At 36.2% G+C, this 5839-nt stretch overlaps 1 long non-coding RNA gene across 1 annotated transcript; it reads right to left on the reverse strand.

The window, feature by feature from the left end:
• Nucleotides 1-3377: 3377 nt before the first annotated feature.
• On the reverse strand, nucleotides 3378-3987 carry LOC149607888 (uncharacterized). Its single transcript, XR_016376960.1, has 2 exons — nucleotides 3711-3987; nucleotides 3378-3620 (listed from the first exon to the last, which is right to left on the reverse strand). It is a non-coding gene; the product is annotated as an uncharacterized LOC149607888 (long non-coding RNA).
• Nucleotides 3988-5839: the final 1852 nt, after the last annotated feature.

Raw genomic sequence — 5839 nt, forward strand, 5'->3', positions numbered from 1 at the left:
GTGTTGCGCGTGATCGAGTAGGCTATGGTCCGGTCAAAAGAAATCTTCAGTTCAGCGTTGCAAATAAGGCGGTGGCACAGGGAAAATGACCAGTTTAAAAATTAAATCGAAGGGTGAGCAGTGGTCCACAGGACAACTAAGGAAATTCTAGGGTAACCAGGGTCCAAACATTATCTCAACTATTTTAATTACCCACTTCTTTAGTTTAGCAGACGCCGCGCCCTGGTCAATGGTCATGGACCAGTTCATTTATTCCTGGGCAGGGGGTCGCTGGCCCAATGTCTAGTTTTAAAAAAATTCCTATTTCCCACCCTGATTCAGTTGGGAGTCCTGGAGCTCCTAAAGTCCAGAGATGCATATGACAAGGATTCATTTCTCATAAGCGAGAATGGCCAACTCTGTTGTGTAAAGAGACAGAATGGCAGCCTGGTATTTTTTTACTTCTAAGTCAGCTGGGTTTTCACCTTTAAAAGTTAATACAGCCCTTTGAATTTAAATAATTAGAAATGAGAAATGTTATTAAATGAATAAATCTATACGGTTGCAGTTGTGTCGAAATGAGAGCAATTAAATATGTGTCTTTGATATTTAGCTCTGATAATTTCAGAAAATTAATAAAAAGTAGTGTTATGTATTTAACCAGAATTTATTTTATTGAAATTTATTAATAATTATTTAATAAAAAAAATTGTAATACTATTTTATGTTTTAAATTTTACAAATAAAATTCAAAACAGTAAACATAGGGCAAAGGTTATATTGTAATATAATTAGCCCGTGGGATTGATTTTAGCTATATCGCAATTAGAGCTCGACATTTTCTATCCATTATCCACAAATTAGTAATTAATTTGAATGAAAATAGGTGGATATCTTTTATTAATTGGGAAATAATGCACACACTTTACATTTAAATTTTAGAAGTTAATTTATTATTTACTTTGTGTATATAATATTCAGCATTAATTTCACTAAGGAAATAAACTAATTACCTACGAGGAATTAACTAGTATATATGTTTAAAATTATAATTTAATCGTTTCAAAACTAATATGGTTTTGAACCGGTCTTTGTAATTTAGTTATTAAAATTTTTGATTGTCGATTGGTCAATATTGAAAATTAACCAATGGTGGAACTAATTTTTTTTAAACTCAATGAAACTGAAATATCAATGAATCATCTACTGAAAGAGGTATCAACCTATTATTTTTTTTCAAAAGAAGGTAAATAAGGATTAGATGGCTTGCTGCTTCAAACAACATTTTTAACCATGAATAGAATATTTTGTTAATTTTAGTCAAATTTAGATATTCGGTAATCGAGTTGATATGAATAAAGCCCTTTTTGCTCATGTCTATTTTAAACTTTAATCACAGATTTCGCTTACCATTTCACAAGCATAATAAACACTACTGAAGGGCGCAAATCTATCTGTGATCGGTAATGGTGACCAATATAGCAATTTGCCCAATTAATCAGTTAGAACTTCATTAATTTGAAATGTTGCGAGAAATTTGAATGGAATATAAGTAGATATCTCTTTCAGAAGATAATTTTTGATGTTGATATTTAAGATTCATTGAGTTAAAAAAATTGGTATTGGTATTTCAAGTAAGCTTAGATATCAACATCGGTGAATTTACGATATGGGCTTATGATGTTAGTCTGTTTATAAGATTAAGTCGTTACTTTAAGTGTCACTAGACAGTATCTACCTCCAAAATCGAGAGTTAGTAACTTTATAACCATCTCCTAGTCAGAAGATATCGGAGGGTCAATTTCTTATATCATTGACTGACAACTTTTGGCAAGGCCTAATACCGTTTTTGCATGACTGTCGCCGTCAAATTCCTTTTAAAGCATAGATCATTAGATCATATAGTATCCACCCTTGATTTTCATTTAGCAACACACGTTGGATTCGTAAACCTCGACGTGCACCACGATTAGAAGCATTAAAATGCAAAAACAACACACTGACCGCATACATTTTTAGTAAATAACAGACTCAAACAGAGTCACTACAGCTGTTTTCAGGGCTGAACGAGCGACCGAGAGGGCTTTAAAGAAAAAGCCTCCGGCGGCCGGTCTCTTAAAGGGGGTAGTTTCGAGGGAACGAAATTCAAATGCAAGGCGCGTCCCTTCAACAAAAAACATTGAATTCGTTAATACGGACGTTTTAGGCAATTATAATATTGAAATTTTATACAATTAAGTAATATTTAAGAAAACTAAGCACTACTTTCAAAGTCTAAACTTTAAAAACACGACGATACAAGAAGGCGAAGTAACAACAAGAGGTAAACATTTTTATAAATGGCAAAAATTAAAGGTAAGCCAAGGCTTAGCGCAATTTCACCGCCTTAAAGAAAGTGCCAAGTTTAGAAATAGATTGTGGGACAATAAAAAGGTGGAAAATTATGAAATTAGGCTTATATTAAAGCTTGAAACCTACTTTATATTATATTTAAAATCCATCCATGAGCAAATCCTCAAAAAATATGAAAATGGCAACGAAAAAGGACCCACTCTCAAATTTTTTTCCCCTTAAAAAAAAATGGCGGCCACAAACGGGGTAATTTGTCACGGCGGCAATATTAAAGCAGTCTTATCTCACTATCGATAGGCCATTTCAACCAAAAGGCATAAAGAAAAAACAATCGGATTATTATGACGCAACTATACGTAAAAAAAGGCCAATATTGGTCGCGCTGATATTTACCAATAAAACAGCGTATCCATGCTAAAATATCGCAGATTGGGGTAGTTTTTAAAATTTAAAATTAAACATACTTAAAATTAATTTTTCTCAAAAACCTTAAAAATGGTCCTAGAAAAAGGTTTAAATTTTGATATAAAACCTTTCCCAAACGTAACAAACGAATATTTCATTTCAAAAGGGTGGCGACAAAATGGCTAAATTTTAAAAAAACTCCATGTTATTTCTATGGGAAAATTTAACTTTTTCACCAAAAGGGCTGATTAATTTATGGAAATGAAAACCACCCTTAGCAACTTTATTTTTTATAAATTAGACTAATTAATGGATCTTCTTGAAATTTTAACCACATATTAAGGGCCCGAATTGTAGTTCTGTGGAATTTTTTCAAAGCAGTTAATACGATACAAAAAAAGTTATAACCAATCAAAAAACCATCCTTATACATTAAAGTCGGTATGAGGTCTTATCTAAGAGAGCTATCGCTCTCCTAGAATACTTTTTAGGACTTGATTCTAATCAAGACATTTTTGATTAATATCTGCTCCTTCAGTCTTCATTTTAATTAAGATTGTTAAGAAACTGTTTTACATTTTCAAAATCTACACTAAGCAGAAACATATAAAAATGGGACCGTAACTTTTGCTCAATCAGTCATTTATTTATAATGATACTCCAAAAAATAAAAACGTAACTCATTGAAAGTTTGTATTCTTATTGTAATTAACATAATACAATTTTTTACAACCCTTTATTGAAACGCGAGGCGCTCCCCTAAAAATTCCACAAATAGGACCAAATTGACAGTTTTACACAATTTTTTAAAACGCTGATTTAGCCTATGTCTGTTTAACCTTTAGCTCAAACTTTTCATAAGCCCAATATGAAATTCGGATGTCCTTAAAACTTCTCAACGACGATCCGAGATTTTCAATTTCGAACTTTTTTGTAGCATTAACTAACGTCTGTTTGATATTAAGCTTATAAACCTTAAACACAATATAGTCAGGGCAATGCCGACTCAATTTTTAAGGGCTACCCTAAAAGTCCACAAAGGTGATCCAAGATTGTTAATAAATACGCCTAAAAAGTGCCCTCTTCAAAATATGTAGCCGGGGAAAAGAGAGCGTGATCGAGTGGGCTATACTAGTGGGTATTTTGGTAGTAAGTAACGGGGGTTGGGACTCCAGGCATAGCCCGCTCCATCACGCACTCGACAACGCAAAGCAGCTCGTGCCAGCGTGGGAAATAAGGCGGTAACACAGGGCAAATGACGAATTTAAAAATCGCCTGGTACAGTTCAAAAATTAAATCGGAGGGGGGGGGGTCAGTGGTCCACGAGACTACTAAAAAATTCAAGGGTAACCAGAGTCCACACATTAAAATTCTAATATTTTAATTATCCACTTCCTTAGCTTAGCAGACGACGTGCTCTGGCCAATGGTCACGGACCAGTTTATTTATTCCAAGTCAGGAGGGTCTCTGGTCTAATGTCCAGTTTAAAAAAATCCTTATTTCCCACCCTGACTCGCGCTATAGGGCAAGCAGCTTGCGACGTGTTGCGCGTGATCGAGTAGGCTATGGTCCGGTCAAAAGAAATCTTCAGTTCAGCCAAGAAGTTATATCAGTATCTCTGAGAGAAGATATAAGATGCCTTTGTATTCGCGCGCCATAGTCCCAGTCCCCCTTTCAAAATACAAGGGGGGACGTAAAAGGAGGCGCCGGGCTATTTCGCTCTAGTCAGTCGGAAATTTTCCTCACTCGCGTCGTCGCGCTGACGTGAGTTTTCAAGAACCAATGAGATGCTGGTTGTAATTTAGAGACGGGGATTGACTGCGGACCTACGTTAGGACTGGAAATAAAGCTGGAAATCTGGCGAATTTATATCTTCTCTCTGAGATACTGATATAACTTCTTGGTTCAGCGTTGTAAATAAGGCGGTGGCACAGGGAAAATGACCAGTTTAAAAATTAAATCGGAGGGGGAGCAGTGGACCACAGGACCACTAAGGAAATTCTAGGGTAACCAGGGTCCAGACATTGGGTACGTTCAGTAACCCTCTTTGATGAAACCGCTTACTAAGCGATGCCAGATTTTCCCCACTGTACGCTTTTTAGTGTTTCCGGTTTTGACGTCATGATGCTCAGCGCTTGCTCATCAAAAAAACCATCTAATCGATATGGTTTTTTTGATGGCGTGACGTAGCATTTGACTGTTGAACATTTGACAGACGAAAAGTTGGCGCGGGATTTAAAAATTAAATTCCAATAATGCTATTCCTATAGTAATTGTATTAGTTTTCAATGCAAAAATACTTCTACCATTCAAATAGACATAATTTTCTTAAAAAAATTTATTTTTGCGAGGTCGTTTTAATAATTGAATAGCGCCACTTGCGCTTCGTGACGTTTTGAGGGCCAGTAAGACGTTTCCCCTAGTTCCCCAACTATATTTTCGAAAACAGCGCTAACCTCAAAGCGTCACTTTTCCGTACAAAAGCCATATACGTCACTGTGACGTCTCGAGCCCATCAAGTAAACATCAAGAAATCTGCGATTTCCTTGAGATTTTCGTTACTGAACGTACCCATTATCTCAACTATTTTAATTACCCACTTCTTTAGTTTAGCAGACGCCGCGCCCTGGTCAATGGTCATGGACCAGTTCATTTATTCCTGGGCAGGGGGTCGCTGGCCCAATGTCTAGTTTTAAAAAAATCCCTATTTCCCACCCTGCTTCAGTTGGGAGTCTGACTCCTGGAGCTCCTAAAGTCCAGAGATGCATATGACAAGGATTCATTTCTCATAAGCGAGAATGGCCAACTCTGTTGTGTTAGAGACAGCCTGGCAGCCTGGTATTTTTTTACTTCTAAACAGGCTGGGAAATAAGGATATTTTTTAAACTAGTCCTTTGGACCAGTGACCCCCTAGTGTCTGAAATTATTTACTGGTCTCCGGACTGGTCCCAGCCTTTGCTCTCCAATAGATTTGCAATTAATAAACTGGTCCCGAGGACCAGTAACCCCCACTTCTTGAATTAAAAAACTAGTCCAAGCAATTAATAAACTGGTTTTGGACCAGAGGAAGTGTGCTATTTCCCAGCCTGCTTCTAAAGTTCTA

Source organism: Phalangium opilio, unplaced genomic scaffold, assembly GCF_054372755.1.
Source record: "Phalangium opilio isolate 3A_F unplaced genomic scaffold, DU_Popi_V2 ptg000352l_1, whole genome shotgun sequence".
NCBI lineage: Eukaryota > Metazoa > Arthropoda > Arachnida > Opiliones > Phalangiidae > Phalangium > Phalangium opilio.